We start from the raw sequence: 19418 nt of genomic DNA on the forward strand, positions 1-19418 counted from the left end.
TAGAAATGCCTTGCTTGGTTATTTCGTTGTGTCCACTGCGATTCCAGTGGCCACAAGGTTATGGATGGATTTTTTTCAATGGTATCCATCGATGACCTCTTACCAATAGCCTGTGCTACTCCCCCCACCCCTTCCTTCCTCCACTCCTCAGCTTTTTATTCAGGTATTTGGCTGTTCTTTGTTTATATGTTGACAAACAGCTCAGGTCCAAAATGTTGTTTACCCTTCACTTCCGAATAGATCAGCCCAACAGCCCCCTGGGGTGGGGCGCATTTAAATCAAAGGACTTTTTAAAGTAGTTGGGAGGAGAGAAGTAAGGAAGAAACCAAAACATGACTGGGAAGAGGTCCATAAACTGAGCTGAGTCCTAAGGTCCCAAAAATGGTTGAGAATGGCTGCTCTCGATGTTGCAAGACTTGCTGAGTTTCTCCAGCAAATTTGTGCATTGCATTTGACCCCAGTATCTGCAAACTTAATTGTTTAATTTCGTTTAGCAAATTCATGTTTCAAAATAAAATATTGAACGTTGATTTATGTTTAGAGTTGCTCCTAAGAGCTGTGAAATTTTCTGCAAAATAGTTTTTGGAAACTTATGATAGCAAGAAAATTAGTACACATGATCCCTGAAATCATACCTCTACACTATTCACATTTTTCCCCAAGCGTATACAGAGCCGTTGTCATACACACACTCCTGTTCGGCTCCGAATCATGGGTCCTCTACCGGCATCACCTACGGCTCCTAGAACGCTTCCACCAGCGTTGTCTCCGCTCCATCCTCAACATTCATTGGAGTGACTTCATCCCTAACGTCGAAGTACTCGAGATGGCAGAGGTCGACAGCATCGAGTCCACGCTGCTGAAGATCCAGCTGCGCTGGGTGGGTCACGTCTCCAGAATGGAGGACCATCGCCTTCCCAAGATTGTGTTATATGGCGAGCTCTCCACTGGCCACTGAGACAGAGGTGCACCAAAGAAGAGGTACAAGGACTGCCTAAAGAAATCTCTTGGTGCCTGCCACATTGACCATCGCCAGTGGGCTGATATCGCCTCAAACCGTGCATCTTGGCGCCTCACAGTTTGGCGGGCAGCAACCTCCTTTGAAGAAGACCGCAGAGCCCACCTCACTGACAAAAGGCAAAGGAGGAAAAACCCAACACCCAACCCCAACCCACCAATTTTCCCCTGCAACCGCTGTAACCGTGTCTGCCTGTCCCGCATCGGACTTGTCAGCCACCAACGAGCCTGCAGCTGACGTGGACATTTTACCCCCTCCATAAATCTTCGTCCGCGAAGCCAAGCCAAAGAAAAAGAGAAGAAAGAAGAAAACCTCTACACTATTCACATTTTCCCCCAAGTAATTTATTGTATTACAAATGAGATCAAATTACACAATCTTTCTCCTTCCCACTTTCCCTTGGTTCTCTGCAGTGCTTCTAAGTATAGTGCAGATTGCATCAGACTCTACCATGTGCAGTGCAGGAACCCCTAAAAGCCATGAAATATTAGAAGAAACATGAGAGACTGCTTTATTTGGTCAACTAAAAATAGAACCCAAATGGCACAGCCTTGCCTGGGATCTGCAGGAGAAGCAATCAATAGGCTGAATGCACGATAGAATTCCCCAGCTCTTGGATCGACAATCAACAGCTGAAAGGCTATTTTTTGCTGTGGTTGACTAAATATGGTCAGGGAGGGAGAGATACTGGAAAGATTGGTTGCCTGGTAATGCATGTTTCAAATACTTAACTGACTATAAAGCTACGGCAGTTTAGTTTTTTTTTCTTTTGAGTGCAACGTGTATCCAGCAGATTTTCGTGTGCGGACAACCTGACCTCAGTAGCAGACCTGACCTCTGAAGAAGCATAGTTGTCTCCAACAGATGTTCAGTCTATACGTAAAGCAAGAAGTGAGAAGTGACGCAGTGCAGCGTCGAAGCAGGGTGAAGATCCATCTTTCCACCTAAAGTGCCGAATCTTTTTCAGCATCCTTCTCTCTCCCTCTATATCTTTCTGCTTCTCAGCTACTGCTAATCACCTGAGCAACAACCCTGCTGTGTTCAACTTCTGGCAGGGCAAGCATAAAGGTATTTGTTTCCCACTAATGTAGGCCAGCCTGCTTGTTTCATATTTTTTTTAAAAACAGAAGCTGCTTAAAGGCTTGTACAAACTGCCCATTTAAGACATTTTCCATTAACTGTAATAATGGAATCATGCTGTCTTTTTTAAAAAAAATCAGTGCATAAATGATCTGTGTAACTATCCCAGCAGAAACAGATGATATAGCTACTGCAACACATAGTTTTGGCTGAATGACTGCGGCTCTTTCTCATGGCCATTATTTTAATTGAAGATTACTGCATGTTCCTAACACACTTATTTTGCATTATATGCTGAAATGGTTAATGCACTGCTATCAGTGACAGCTGCAAGCACCTGCCCACAAAATGCCACCCAAGTTAAATAGTTATTTAAAGTTAGAATTTTGTTTGTTTAAGATTTTGATTAATCTTGAAACTTTTCTCTAAAACAGAAATACCAATGACAAAAGCAGCTCTAATCTTAACAAAATCATAGTTAAGGCCATGGATTCCTGCTTGACTTTAGAATTTGTTACAGTTAGTTTTCAAAACTATGAGCTTGCCTGCATGAAACTACAGCTGCAGTAAGAATAACCTATTTTCAATACGCACCCTTCCTATTTTTTTAATGCTGCAGTATTTTTGCTTGTCCCTCTCTTCTAACTGCATTTCAAATGTGTTCAGCTACTTTTCTTAAAAATATTGTGATAAGAATTTAATAATAATGCTTATCCCATGATTTAATAGCCATTGAAATGTCTGAATATGATACAAATAATGAAAGAATACAAGACATTTATGGAAATGCCACAGCTGAATACAGTGCCATACCCAAAGAACTTTTAACAACTACATTGCTCACAAATGCCTACCAGACCATCAATTTTAGTAATGCAGCTTCTATTAAAAAAATTGCATAATTATTTGGAAACAAACATTTTTCTTCTTCTAAGGCACTAATTACTTGTGGCATTTTTGATGAGAAATGAATGGAACAGATCTGTGCCTCTTCCATGCTGTGGAAGTTAGTGGACAAAGAAAATGTTCAATAAGTGTTCTATAAGCATTGTTTCCCGTAACATTTACTTTGTTTGTCCTTTAAATTCCACACATAATTGCTCTATTCTGAAATATAATTTAAAAATTCATCAAAACTGAATTAAGTGGGTCAGCATGACAAGAAGGAGAAATGGACAAGCTGCTAAAATATAATTTAAAAAATCAAAAGCAAAGAGAAATAAATTCTTAAGATGGTGCACGTAAATACAAATATTCCAACAAACACTGGTCCTTATAACAACTCCAAATGAAAGTCTTTGTACACACAAACACAAGATAGATTACAAATGGAACTTTTGAATACGTTGAAAAGGATCAATCCAATTTCTGCAGGAAATGGAAAAGTTTAGATAAATAGGCAACAGAAAGTGAAGTACAACTGCTAGCATTTGATTGTGTTGGTGGAAGACTGACTTCCAAGTAATTTATGAAACTGCTTTAAGAAAGATGGTATTTTCTGTAATATTTCTACCATGTTAAGTTCAATTTCTTTGTCCTTGCAATACAGAGGAAAACATGTTTCAGCCACGGATGAATCTTGCAGCAAAATACATAGTTTTTAAGCAGCTATACTCAAGATAGATGATCTGCAAATGTTTTCCCTGCCTGGAACACATACTTCTTTATATGCCCATATGAACCAAAACAACTATGGAATGTAAAGAAGTATGTATTTCTGGTAGGCAATGAACAACCATGACCACCACAAGCTCCCAAAATATGGATCAAAATATACAACGGAAAACAAATAAACCCCTTGGACGTGTATCATCTATTTAAGATAGGTCAATGATTTTGCCTTCCTTGTTGAATACGACACATCTTTTGCAGATAACAAATTTGGTTGGAAATAAAAACCTTTTGCTTGACAATGCTTATTACATAAACCAACATGATAACGTATATCTAAGTATTTGAGTGTGTAACTTGAACTTTTAATTTTACAAACTGCACAGCTAATTAAAGAGCAGTTAAATTATAACTTATCAAACTGAAATTAAGTTTTTTGACATCATGCAAAATAACTGAAGATACAGAAATGTTAAATTTGAAATATTTTCAGAAAGTTTTATCAAACTAAAAATATTAATAATACCAGTGTAATCAATTCAGCTTCCACTGAATAAAACAGGAATTCGAGGCCTCTGAGTGAAGTTTATCATTCAATTTTTGTTGCAGAATTTCACAAATATTCAATACAATAAGAAATATGGCAATGCAGAAGTTGTACTATCAAAGCCATTAGAATGATCAATGTTGATTATTCACAAAAAAAATTTCAATGTGTAAACACATTGTGTTCTGAGCTAATTAAATATTTTGCTTGACAAACGAAGGATCCTGTCCTTTATTCAACTAGCTTCGCACAAAAGATACGATTTGAAATAATACTAAGCAAAAATGGGGACTGTGGCTAATAATTCACAGTGAACAAAATAATTTTGAGATTAAATTTATAACAAAGCAATAACAATATTAGTTTCTCAGGTTACTCTGAATATGCCAGTTTGTCAAAGACAATTAAGCATTTGTGGGTATACAAAATTTCAATGACTGTGACTAATTTTAAAAGTCACATGGTAGATTGCCATAAAATTGAATTGCCTGCATTTTAAAATAACTAGTTTAAAGTTATCAAATGCGAACGCACACTATTTTCATCAAGCATGCAATATTACATTTTAACATTTCACACTTTCTAAATTCTCCTGCGCATGAAACAAAATCAAATCTTTTACAAGATTCAATAGTTAAGATTGGAAGCATAGGTGAGATAAACTAACATTTTACATTCTATACTACTTTCTTAAATAATTTGATTCAAAACTTGTGCAATTTCTGAAGACCAAATATTGCATCAACATGTTCAGATTTTAAATTAACTTCTTTTATCATATTCTACATGGAAATTAACCTTAGTTTCTGAAAATTTGAATACAAATTGATAACTAATCATCCAATCAACAAGTTGAAGATTTTATTTGGAGGGATTCATTATTCCACAATACATTCCTTCAGCTGTGTTTCCAATATTACAACAATTACAAATACAGAACTTATTTGCCTCTTGCCTGTTCTGGAAAATTGTGAAGGGTCTCAGTCTCACAAATTAATCATATATACGTAGTACAATTACTACCAGTCATCCCCTCCCCAATCCTCTGATCATACAATTTATTCAATCCTGTTTCCTACAGCTGAACATTTTATATATATATATATATAAAGATAGATATATAAATATATAAAGATAGATATATATATATATATATAAAGATAGATATATATATATCTCTATCTACAGAGGGCTATAAAATAAACAAACACCAAATTTTCTAAGAAATAGGCATATGAATGGTATTGAAATGAAAAAACAGTCAAGTAAGAGAAGATTCAATCAAACATTATTCAAACTGTACAGAACCATATCATTCTGCAGTAAGCAGGATAGGAATCAGAATTAGAATTTATTGTCAAGAACAAGTCATGAAATTGAGTGTTTTGTGGCAGCCTCATTGTGCAAACATACATATCTTACATTACTATAAAAAGTAAAATAATAGTGCATGAAAAGTACGGCAGGGTCTATAGTTTATTGATCATTCAGGAATCTGATCGCAATGGGGAAGAAGCTGTCCTTGTGCCGCTGAGTGCTCGTCTTTAGGCTTCTGTACCTTTTTCCCCGATGGTAGCAGAGTGAAGAGGGCATGGCCTGAGTAGTGGGGGTCTTTAGGATAGAGGCTGGTTTTTTAAGAGAACACCTCATGTAGATGTCCTCAATGGAGTGAAGTCTGGTGCCTGTGATGTCGCATGCCGAGTTAACAACTCTCTGGAGTTTTTCTCGTTCTGAGAGTTGGCACCTCCATACCAGGCAGACATGCATCCAGCCAGAACGCTCTCCATGGTACACTTGTAGAAGTTTATGAGAGTCTTCAGTGACATACCTAATCTCCTCAGATACCTCACAGACACCACAGTATAGTTGCCGGTGCACCTTATTTGTGATTGCATCAACATGGAGGCTCCAGGACAGATCCTCAGAGATGTTGACACCCAGGAATTTGAAGTTCTTGACCCTCTCCACTATTGAGCCCTCGATGAGGACTGGACTGTGTTCCCCTGACTTCCTCCTGAAGTCCACAATCAATCCTTTGGTTTTGCTGATGTTGATTTGAGTGCAAGGTTGTTGTCGTTATTCCATTTAATGAGCTGATCTATCTCCCTTCTGTACGCTTCCTCATTGCCAATTTGATTCTGCTAACAACTGTGGTGTCTTTGGCAAACTTGTAGATCACATTGAAATTGTGCCTGTCCACACAGTCATGGGCGTAAAATGAGTAGAACAGTGGGCTAAGCACACATCTTTGGGGAGATGAGGAGGAGACGTTGTTTCCAATTCATACTGACTGTGTCTTCCAATGAGAAAGTCAAGGATCCAGTTGCAAAGGCCTAGAGTTTGTACCTTCTTGACCAGCATTGTGGGAATAATAGTATTGAAGGCCGAGCTGTAGTCAATGAAGAGCAGCCGTATGTATGAATTTGCTGTTTTTGAGGGTGATCCAGAGTTGGATTGAGAACATCTGCCATGGAGCGAATGAGACGATAGGCAAATTGCTGTGGACCCAGATCTTCTTCATATTTTGCAAAGCTATGGCTTATCTAATCCTTGCCGAATGTTTCAGTGATAAAGCTTAATTACCAAAAGTTCTGTTTATTTGCACCTGTTGTCTTCTGTGCTTTCTACCCACCAAAACAGACTTTTCAGGGTGTCTTCCAGTCAATTGAATTTGAGCATTCATTCTGTCACTATTGCTCTCTTCTTCTCTGAACACCAACTACCACAGTTAACTCAGTTTGTATTTGATTTTAGAATACCACATGTTTCTTAAAAATTTTGCAAGAATTTACATGGAAAGAGCAAATGTGAGAGAGCCTTCAAGCAACTGTTCTTGTGTAACTACAATCATTCAAGACTTGTCCTTCAATAAGACATCCACAGCAAATATTCCTCCAAGTTTTTCATTTATTTCCACATAACAATGGTGCAGGAATGGGTCAAGAAGGACTATAGTATTTTGACAAACAGGCCAATTTATCTCAAAAAGTCAGATGGGAGAATGCGAAAACTCATGAAACAAGAGCACAATATTTCACAGATCATCCAAAAACCTTAACAGTATTTGGAGAAAATGTTTCTGACCACATAAATACAAGGCATCAATGTTCCTCAAGAACCTATAAAGATAACATGTACAATGGGTAAATAGGTATAGAAATATGCTAACTGAGGGAGTCATGTGATGGGAGTAGTGGCTGGTCAGGTAAAACCAGCCCTCCACAAAGAAAGTTAAAAAAAGTGACAAAAAAGCAGCTTTGAAATAAAACATAAAAAAGTAGTTAAATAAACAATGCTGTGCAAGTTTTAGTATTCCCATATTTAATCCATTGAGACCATCCAAACCAGCATTTTTTTCTAGAAATATAGCAAAGATAAGCCAGAGAATTTCTACGACTGATTCCACCTGCATTGAATTCGTCCATCGTTATTGAATGAAGATCTATCGGGACCAATGCCTGAAGAGGGCGCACAAAATCAGTGAACCGCTGCGGACTCAAAAGGCCAATATGGCCTGTTTACGCTCCATAAATGGTTATGTGGTTATATGGTTAACAGTACAAGAAAAGTCTGAAGGTGGCTCCAAGTAAAGTAAAGCCTACCACGACAAGCAAGGAAGAAACAAAGAAATTGCCTGACAACAAAGAAGACCTTACCAGAACCCATGAGCCGGGAGCTCTCTCGAAGAGGACAGCACAAGCTGCAAAGCTGGCATGCGGGCAGCTCGGGGACAATGTATCACAAGGCAGGTTTGAACGTTGGTTCATGGAGCCAGAAAAAGAAATGCCAGCGCATGTGCGAGAAGTCGTGCATGCGCAGTTTGCATTCTAAAAAAGACACCAACAAGAGCAGACGCCAGCAGTAGGAAAAAATGCAAGGTTAAAAAACAAATCCAGATGGTGAATAAAGAGCATTTTGATTAATAAATAAAAACTTTAATGGAAACAATAATGTTTGAGTTTAAAGCTATTAGAAAGAATACAGATGCAAAAATCCAAACAATGGAGAATGTAACAACAGAAATGAAAAAAGAGTAGTGAAAAAGTGGAAGACAGGTATGGAAGTGGAGGTGAATGAATTAAGAGAAAAATGGAAGATAGAAACAAGAAATTAAGAAGTCACATGACTTATTGGTTCAGAAAATAGACATTTTAGAGATTTTAGTAGACATGTAAATATAAAAATAGTGGGCCTGAAAGGTGAAGATAATAAAGGAATTTTAAAATGATGGATCCCGCAGATTTTAGGAGTAGAAGAATTCCAAAAGGAGATAGAAAATGAAAGAGCCAATAGGGCGTTGGCGCCAAAACTGCCACCACAGCAGAAACCACGTTCCATACTGGTAAAACTACTACGATACACGGCAAGGGAGAAAATACTAGAGCTGGCGGTTAGAAGAGTATAAGAAATCAAGAGACCATTGGAATACAATTTCTTCTACTTTTAAAGAAGAAGTTTCGAACTTTTAAAGAAGCGTAAGGAGTTCAACTTATCAAAAACTTTACTATGGAGTAAAGGTTACAATTTTGTATTACGATCATCCTGCAGTTTTGAAGATATTCATCCCCAGCAGACAAAGTAGACAGTTTTCAGATCCAGCAGAAGCCAGTCACTTAGCAGGTAGCAAAGGCAACTAATTAAGGGGGAATTGTTTGTTGTTTTCTTTTCTACAACTCTTTAGTCTTTTTATAATTTTTGTTATTTAATCGTGTTAGTGCGTAAAGAATAAGAAACAATTTTAAAAAGAATTAATTATAATATATCAGACGACACAATCTTTCTTTTCTCGTTTCATTTGTTTTTCTCTTTTTCTTGCTTTATGTTATGGGGTGGGGAGGAAAAAATAAATATGTCACTGTGCACATATTAATACTGAACATCTTTATATATTGTTACTGACGTGGTTCACGGTGAAGTGTTAAATAAAAAGAAAAAAAATAAATATGTTAACTGTTACCAATTGCACATGATTTTAAGCTATGTTATTTATTGTTTAAATTCCATGTTAGCACCCATCATTTGGCTTGATGCTTCAGTAACTACAATGACTTGCCTCACTTATAATGGGAACATAACTAGAAATAAATCTATTCTTAATTAAATGACAGGCCATATTTAACTGAAAATTTTAAAACAGTTCCTACAATCTCTGAAAATTTTGAATTTTCTTTTGTAACAAATACACCAGAAATTGAGACTTAATTTTTGGTTCACATGCAATCATTTTAATTGAAAAATACTTTCAAAATCTCAAAAATCCCTTCTAGTGCTCAAAGTCAAAAGTGGCTTTGAAAATTTTTCTCTTCCATTCCAATTCGACAAATTTTCAAAACAGAAGGTCAAAGATAGTGTTGCACTGTGGTGGAAAAGAAAATCCCTCCAATCAAGTAATCATCAATGCCACATCTTTCAACTTGACTGGATCCTAATGTACAATATCAAAGCTTGATCATTTGCTGATTATGTTAAGATTTACAGACATCTAACTTGTAGAGTAAGCAGATATTGATATTATTTAATATTAAAACTTAAAAACGGACAAATCCAAAGGCTCCAGTTAAGTGCCAACGATACAAAAGCTGTGCCAATGAATCTGACTCACCAAATGGCTCAGTGCAGATAATTAAAAGATATCTGTTGATGGTCAGCTACAAACATTTTGGGCAGCAAGGTTAGTGCAGCAGTGAACTGGCATTGTCTGCGAGGAGTTCGTACTTCTTCCTGTGTCTGCATGGGGTTTGCTCCAAGTACTCCAGTTTCCTCCCACCCTTCTAAAAGTACAGAGGTTGTAGATTAATTGGGGTGGCACTGGCTTGTGGGCTGGAAAGGCTGTATGTCTAAATTTTAAAACATCATTTCCTACTCAACCAACACCAACTTTCTGTACAAGTAAAGCAGCCCAATGAAATGAAAGGTAGCAAATGTTTGCTTACAAGTTAGTTTCAATTTAACTTTACCATGTAAATATTTGTTATTAATTTTTATATATTTTTTAAACTTCAAGGATAGTTTTGAATGTTTATGAGTGTCAGCTAGTGAGCTTCAGTTTCACTACCAAGATGCTTTCGGGATCCTGTAATTCTCTATGCAGACTTATCAATCAGCTGGGAGAAAACCTTCCTGAAGGTAAATGCATCTTGAACAATGCTGAAAAGAAAAATGCACTCCAAGGACTGACATCTGACATGTTCTGGTGGCTTACTAGTTGTCTCTTGATAGAGCACAAAAGCATACTGCTCTTGAACCAGACACGCAAGCACAGTACCTCATTTATTATTGTTAGCACAATTTACAGTTGATGTTATCACTGCTGCTCCAATACACAACACCTGAAGAAAATGGCAGTGAAAATGTCCCAAAAGCAAAATTGAGCAGAACAGATTATTTCAAAGGATGAGACATCACATATAATTTTTCATCCAATGAAACATTCTGAACAAATGAATTGTTTACACAAGTGCTCAAGTGATTCAAGGATAGACAAGACTATATATGTAGAAATGCATAATATGAATAGTTTCCCTGAAGGGGGAGTTAATGAAATTGTGAAACAGGAATATATATCCAGAAATATCAGCAGCGCATCAAATGGAAAATTGCTGTAATACGTTGATTCACATAGATCAGGCTGGTTTTATTAAGAATCGGTATTCTGCGGATAATATTGTAAAGTTGATCTCTTTGATTAATGTTTCTTGGGAGCAACCCGACCAACCTATGATAGTTGCTTTAGATGCTGAGAAGGATTTTGATGGAGTGGAATTTTTTTTTAAATTTAAAGTACTGGAAAAATTTAAATTAGGGCTACCTTTTATTAGTGGGGTGAAGGCTTTATATAAAAATCCATCAGGTAGGGTAGTGACAAATGGGCAAATATCTTCTTTGTTTACATTATCTAGATCGACCAGACAGGGGCGTCCTTTGTCACCAGCTTTATTTGCATTGTTTATTGAACCATTGGCTCAAATTATTAGATAGGATGGTAATATTAAAGGTTTTAAGGTGAATGTAGATGAGTATAAAATAAATCTATTTGCAGACCATGTTTTAAAATATTTAACACAACCTATGAAATCATTGGGGTATCTTCATATGCGACTGGAGCAATATGGCACATTATCAGATTATAAGGTTAACTCCAGATGAACAATTCAATGTTTTTTGTCAGTAAAAATGAATAAGCTGATCACATGGGTATAATTGGCCAGAGTGAACTCGCAGGCTGGAAGGACTTGTTAAATTAAACTAAAATTACATTTTAACAAATTGGAGAAGTTTAAAACAAAGTGTTAGAATACAGGTCGTCCTCAACTTACAATGGGGTTACGTTCCAGTACTCCCATCATAAGCTTATTCAGCTTGTAAGCAGGTTTCCCTGAAGGGGGAAATTTAAGTGGTCTGACAAAATTAAATACCTGGGAATAACCACAGATGATAATTAGAATCATTTATATAATTTGAATTATTTGCCATTACTGACTAAAATTAAACATGACTTAAATCGGTGGAAAGATTTGCCAAAAACTTTGATAGGTTGAGTAAATTGTATTAAAATTAATATCTTTCGTCATATACAGTATCTTTTTCAATAGATTCCATGTAAAATTCCAAAAAGTTTTTTTTAAAAGATTTGAATGCGTTAGTGAGGACTTTTCTATGGAAAGGTAAATTGGCGAGGGTGTTGTTACAAAAATTGACTTGGAAATATGCTTTAGGAGGATTGCAGTTACCTCACTTTCAAAATTGTTATGATGCGGCGCAACTAAAATTTATTAATAGAAAGTTTAAAGTCTATCAATCTTCGGTAATGGCTAAAATTGAAATGGCTCAGATTCATGAACATTTTTTCAAAATTACAATTTACCTATGTTGAAGCGTTTAGTGGAGCTATGGTATAAGAAAAACCATACTATAGGGACTGAAAGTAAAATTTTGGCTAAATCACCTCTGTTTCAGAAAAAGTTTCTCTTTCAATGAATAATCAGCTTTTGAACTTTGGGAACAGAGAGGTATTAGATTGGTGGAGGATTGCTATGAAGCTGGATATTTTATTTCATTTCACAGACTGAAGGAAAATATGGAATTTCTTCGAATACATTGTTTACTTACTATCAGATTCGGGCTCTGTTGTTAGATAATTTTGGACGTACCCCAAGGTTACCTAGTGGAACTGAATTTGAAAGCCTTCTTACTGAAGGAGGTAAAAAAGGGTTTATTTCAGAGATGTATGCCTTACTGCAACATAAAATGTTTAAACCAGATATTTATAAAATTTCTCAGGACGACTGGATGACTATATGTGAGGATAGTATGATAAATTAGTGAATGTAAGATACAGATTAGTCCATTATAATTTTTATACATCAGCTTTATCTAATTCCTGAGAAGTTAAAGAAATATGGATTTATTTATTCGGATTTGTGTTTTCGATATGGTTAACAAGTTGGTTCTTTTTTTACATTCAGTATGGTTGTGTGAGACAATGAAGCCTTTTTGGAGTACAATTATTGAATTTTTGGAAGGTTTATTTAAATTTAAGTTTTCATTTGATCCTTTAATATTTTTATTGGGATATATTAAAAAACTGATTTTGGAATTAAAATTAGAAAAAAATCATATTGCGTTCATAAGATTAGCATTGGCTGTGGTGAGAAAATGTTTAGCTATTACTTGGAAAAATGAAATTGAGTTGAGTATTCAAAGTTGGCACATGGAAATGAGATCCTGTATCCCACTGGAAAAGATTACTTATAATTTACATAATAATTATTCCTTTTTTGTTAAGGTGTGGAGCCCCGAATATGAAATATATGGGTTTAAACATGTAGTAGAGTTCTTTTCCCCATGGGAGGAGCACCAAACATGCCAATGGTTTGATTGTCATATGTGTTTAACTCCTTTTCTTTTTTCTTTCTTTTGGGGTAGATGGGGGGGGAGTGGAGGGAAGGGAGGAGGGTGGGGGGAGGGGAGGGAATTATAGTGGAGAAAATTATGTAATTATGTATATTTGTATTTTATATTTGATTGTATGTCTTATTTTAAACAATAAATATACAAAAAAAAGAAAATTGCTACAATGTCTGTAAACAAAGCACAAGATTTAGTGTATTGTTTCAGACATTGGAATGTGACCAAGGACGCTTAGAGAAACAAAATCATTACATAACTAATGTTTTTGGCTGAATGCTAAAGTGTCCCTTTCCCAAAACATTTAGATCTTCATCTTCCTCCACCATGCCAGCACCAACCAGATATTTTTCAAATATATTCAAATTTCCTTTAATTGCTGATCGTTTATTTTTATATCTTGCTTTTTGAGGTTTTTAAAAGAAAATCCATACAAGTTGATGTCACCATACATTACACATTTTCCACCAAAAGGATCAGAAAGATGATCAAGTTCAAAAATACTGAGAATGAAATGACATTAAAAACACATGAAAACTATAAAATTAAATACAGTATATATTATTAAATCTGTAGCAGAGGCACCATTTAGCATTCTTATTGAACACAGTAATGGGGGGGTGGAGGGTGGAGGGGAAGAAACAATGAAAGACATCATGGGAAAAAGGTAAATGTAGATGCTAGGTCTTAAAAGAATTTTTACTGTTTATTGGGCAACTTTTCAACAGCCAATGCTTTATTAAAGCTGGTAAAATGGAACCAAATCAACTTTTCAATGGATTTGGTCCCCTTCAACCAGCTATAGCTGGGCATTGATCACAACAAGAGTGGGGAAAAAAAGTGTTCACTTACCATCTGAACATTTAACACTGTCAGTCTAGGAATCAGAGGATCATGGTAAGCTAATACATTAAAAACTGTTTTTCAAATCTTAATGTTTATATAAAAATCCAATTCTGACATTTTTTTTTAAAAGGTATAACCCAATGCTATTCTCCGACTGCAATTTACATATATTTGTATATTAATAGTGAAATTGCATTGTATAAATGAATTGTATTCTAACAATGAACAAAATGACTTGATCTAAGGTTCTGAAATGGCATATTATGAATTGTTCAGATGAACAATTCAATGTTTTTTGTCAGTAGAAATGAATAAGCTGATCACATGGGTGTAATTGGCCAGAGTGAACTCGCAGGCTGGAAGGACTTGTTAAATTAAACTAAAATTACATTTTAACAAATTGGAGAAGTTTAAAACAAAGTGTTAGAATACAGGTCGTCCTCAACTTACAATGGGGTTACATTCCAGTACTCCCATCATAAGTAAAAAAAAAAATCCTAAGTCAAAAAAGGGCAGTAGGATCAGTATGGGGCCTGGCACAGGGCTATGGGGAGAGAGTGAGGCATTGGGATCAGTGTGGGGACTGATAAAGTGCTGTCGGGAGACACTGAACATCATAGCCTAGCCAAAATGCAAAAAGTACTTGGCTAATAAGCAAGAAAGCCAAAACAAATCAATGAAGTAGCCCAATTGTTGGATTAAGGCAAAATAACTGGTACAATACATGTTCTTCAAAAATGTTCAGTTTGGAAACAGATGCAATGATTGTGTTGCTTTATGAACACAATTATACAAATGCTGCAAAAATCTATTTGGATTCACGCAAACATTCTCAATGACTTGATTTACATGTATATTCTAATATATACGAAAGCAGACATTCTCAGCTGGTGCCATATGGACCCCCACTTCCAAATTCAGGAGCCATAGCACTAGATTTTTATTTACAGTCGGTAGGAGAGTACGGACAAAACCAATGAAACTTGACTGTTTCACAAGGAAGGAGTCCCTTAAACTGAGCAGAATTTTAAGGGCACCACAGCCAAAAAAAGTTGAAAAATGGTTGTACTGAAGTATTTGTGATTATGATACAGCACTCAGTGTGGACTACAAATTTTTAGTCAAAATATAACCTTTGATTTGGCCAGATGAGGAACCATATTATAAGGCCAAAAGACAAAGGAGCAGAAATAGTATATTCAGTCTATCGACTGCCCTACCATTTAATCATGAGCTGATCTATTTTTCCACTCAACCTCATTGCCTGGCCTTCTTCCCATAAGTTTGATGCCCTGTCTAATCAAGAACCTATCAATCTCTGCCTTAAAAACACCCAATGATAAGGCCTCCACTACCACCTGTGGCAACAAATTCTACAGATTCATCACCCTCAGGCAAAATATTTTTTTCTGGATATCTGTTCTAAGCAGACACCCTTCAATCCTGAAGTTGTGCCCTCTTATCTGAGACTCTCCCACCTTGGGAAACAACCTTTCTACATCTACTTTGTCCATGCATTTTAACATTGTAAATGTTTTAATGAGATCCCCCCCCACCCCATTCTCCTAAATTCCTACAACATTCCTCGTGATAACTGTTCCATTCTCAGAATTATCCTTATGAACTCCATCTGAAATCTCTCTATCAGCACATCCTTTCTTAAATGAAGAGCCCAAAGCTGCTCACAATACTGCATGTGAGGCTTCACCAGTACCTTATAAAGCTTCAACATTACATCCTTGTTCTTATATTCCATTGCTCTTGAAATAAATATCAGTCTTGCCTTTTTCACCACTGACCTAATCTGCAAGTTTACCTTCAGATAATACTGCATAAAAGTACTTTAAATTGGTCTTATTGCTGTATCTTAAAGCATTTGATCAATTTTGCTAATAATCCTCTCTTGTAAATACATATTTACATGCAAACTAAAAATATTGTAAGTCTCTGAGACTTCAAATGTACATTTTCTAGCCAAGATATAAGCAAAGTTGATTTTTTTTAAAAAAAAACTGCACACAATTTTGCAGCAGTACCCTTGAAAATCCTCTTGTCACCTTCACAGGAGTAGCCCTAGACATCTGCAATGCAGCTACAGCTACTAAATGACACAAGTTGTATGCCACATTCATTATTCAGGATAGGAGCAAACAAAGGACATTAGGGTATCAGATATGCAGTGAAAAAAAATGTGTAAATTTATGCTAAATCAAGTTGATTAGATGCAATGACAGTATCAATGATATTTAAAAAAAACGGTGGAAAAAGTAGTGTGGGGGGCTCAAAGGTGCCGAAGTGAATACAGTCAAAATAACAACCTTTTTCAATCACAAATTAACAATTAGCAGCATTCAAGATTTGTTCAGAAAGTGAAAATCCTACTTGGGACAATCTCTTACATATCAGGTAAAAATATCCCAAGTTAACCGTTAAGATTCACTGAAGGCAATTGATGGAGGCCTATATAAAAGACAATCCAAAATTCAAATGTGAGTCATTCAGAATAATCTAGATTACTATAGCTTCTAATTTGTGATCCAAATTTGGAAAGCAAATGCACCCTGGTTAAATTTAAGGAGGTGGCGGTGCTCTTTCTGGCTGCGTAGAGAGAATCTAAAAATAGGGCCTCCAGGGTGGTCAGGACTGCCTCGAGTCAGGGGATTGTGAGAACTCATCTCAGGATCTGAATGATTATATCAGGGCCATTATAGACTGTTCCCCATCAACTAATTCAGGATTTTTCCCAACCAGAAGCCCTGGATGAACAATGAAATCCAGAAATAGCGGAGAGCCAAATCACAAAGATCCAGAAGACCACACAAAGAGCAGGTACAACCAATGAAAAGCCATCCCCAGGCAAAGTGGAGATTCCGGACATGAATGGAAACAACAAAAGATACCCAACAGCTGTGGCAGAGCCTAAATGACATAACCTGCTGAAAAACCAAATCCATTATAAGAGGAGACACCGAAGCTTCACTTCCAGATGAGCTCAATGCCTTCTGCACCCAATTTGACTACCAGAACAAGGAAGGGAGAACCACTGGGCACCCCTATGTCCCAATCATCTTCTACTTTCAGTAGAGTAAGATGACGCATGGGCTGCCCACAGGAGAGTGAATCAAAGGAAAGCATTCAGTCTGGACAAAAAAATACTGCTGAGTACTGAAAACCTGTGTTGATCAAATGGCCAATGTTTTCATGAATACCTTCAACATCTCGCTCCAGCAAGGCATGCTACCCTCCTGTTTCAATCAGGCTTCATTCATACCGGTAACCAAGAAGAATGTGGTAACTGAGCTGAATGATTTCTGACCAATAGCATGCACATCCACAGTGATGAAGTGTTCTGAGAGAATAGTGTTGAAGCACATCAGCTCCTTTCTGAGTAACCACATGGATCAATTTCAATCTGCCTCCTACAGCAGCAGGTCTACTACAACAGATGCCATCTCATAGGCTCTACACAACACCTCAGAACACCAGGACAGAAAAGATGGTTACACCAGGATGCTCATTATTTACTAAAGTTCGACATTCAACACTATCATCCCTTCAAAACTGCTCAATAAACTGCAAGACCCGAGATGCAACTGAATCCTGAATTTCCTCACCTCCAGGCCCCAATCAGTGCAGAGTGGCAAGAATATCTCCTCCACAATCTCCATCAGCATCAGAGCTCCTCAGAGATGTGTACTTAGCCCTGTACTCTACTTGTTTTACACCTACAACTGTCTGACTTGGTACAACGTCAACACCATTTACAAATTTGTTGACGATACTGCAGGAGTGGGCTTTATTAAAAGGGGAAATATGTCAGCATCCAGAAGGGAGATTGAAAACTTGACTGAATGGTGTATTAACACAACTCAATGTCATCAAAACTAAGGAGCTGATTGTAGACTTTAGGAAGAGAAAACCAGAGGTCTATCATCCACTTATCATTAGGGGATCCAAGGTGTAATGAGCGAACAAATATGAATTCCTGGGGGGGGGGGGGGTCACTATCTCAGACCAAACATACTAATGTCATCTTGAAGAAAGCTCATCAGTGCCTCCACTTCCTCAGGAGTTTGCCAAGGTTTGGTATGACATTGGAAATTTTGACAAATTTCTACAGATGCGTCGTGGAAACCGTGATGACTCGCTGCATCACAGCCTGGGAGTACCAATACCTCGGAGTAGAAAACCCTGGAAAAAGTAGTGGGCTCTGCCAAGTATAAAGACAAAACTCTTCCCACCTTCAAAAAAAACCTTACATGTAACGCTGTCATCAGAGAGCAGCAAATCATCAAGGATCCACACTATCCAGAACGTGCTCTATTTTGCTGTTGCCAACAGGAAAGAGCTCTAGGTGCCACAAGACTCGCACCACCAGGTTCAGCAAAAGTTGCTACCCCTCCACCATCAGACTTTAAAATAACAGACTCAATCAGAGACTTATTTAAGGACTTCTACTTTGCACATAATTTATTACTAAATATTGATTTTTGGGTCTGAATTTGCACAGTTTGTTTACATTTCTTTCTTTGTTTACAATTCTCTTTTTTTATATATTTGCAACTTTTATTGAGTAATTTTCTGCAGTAGAAATCTTGTCTGGCCCACAGAAAAAAGAATCTCAGGGTTATATGTATGTCATGTGTGTACTCTGGCAATAAATTTGAACTTGAACTAGGAACAGCAGAATTTATATATTGCAAAATCAACATCAAAACCAAATTGCAGGTGAAGTTTAATGTTGTTCAATGTAAAGAAGAACTCCTAAAATAAAATGTGCATAAAAATACTTCCCACACCTCAAGGGATATAAAAAAAACACATGATAAATAATTTGTTCAGTTTTTTTGAAATTCATCTTGGTTCCATTGACAGTAAACAATGCAATTTGCATATAGAATTAAGATCAAATAGTATCTTTTGCTGAAGTTGTTTGAAAAGTGTCGATCATACATCTCTTGTTTTCTTGAATGTCAATTATGGTTAATACCTAAATTTAACAACTACTCTGAAAAAGTGTGCAAGGAAATGCGATCCTTGATTATATATTCATTCTCAGAGAGCAACTTCGACTTCTGGATCCACATGTTTTTCACAATGTATGTGCAAGAAAAACAAGCTGTAAACAAAAGGAACTAGTTTATGTGGTGTTGATAAACTTACAGAAAGCCTTTAATGTAGTGAGATCTATAAGATCCTGCTAAAATAGGTCATTCATGAACAAAGGGAACAATCCAGTATGAGAATTAAATTTGTGGCACAGAGAAGGACTTGACACATTGACAGGATCAAGCAAGGTCACAACAAAATCAATATTCCCATTGACAACTGTGAAAATCTCGTCACCAATTCCTCATTCTAGCAAAGACACTTCAAGTCTCATTCAGTTACCAAGGAAAACCAGAAAGC

General features: G+C 36.6%; 1 protein-coding gene and 1 long non-coding RNA gene across 3 annotated transcripts in view; one reads left to right on the top strand and one right to left on the bottom strand.

Moving 5' to 3' along the window:
* mib1 (MIB E3 ubiquitin protein ligase 1) overlaps window positions 1–19418 on the bottom strand; it is a 240612-nt gene that overhangs the window by 76742 nt on the left and 144452 nt on the right. The gene's annotated exons all lie outside the window — the stretch shown is intronic.
* On the top strand, window positions 1801–18690 carry LOC138755327 (uncharacterized). The gene is made up of 2 exons (XR_011352198.1): window positions 1801–2086; window positions 16761–18690. It is a non-coding gene; the product is annotated as an uncharacterized lncRNA (long non-coding RNA).

The sequence above is a fragment of the Narcine bancroftii genome, chromosome 2 (genome assembly GCF_036971445.1).
Source record: "Narcine bancroftii isolate sNarBan1 chromosome 2, sNarBan1.hap1, whole genome shotgun sequence".
In the NCBI taxonomy this organism is placed as follows: domain Eukaryota; kingdom Metazoa; phylum Chordata; class Chondrichthyes; order Torpediniformes; family Narcinidae; genus Narcine; species Narcine bancroftii.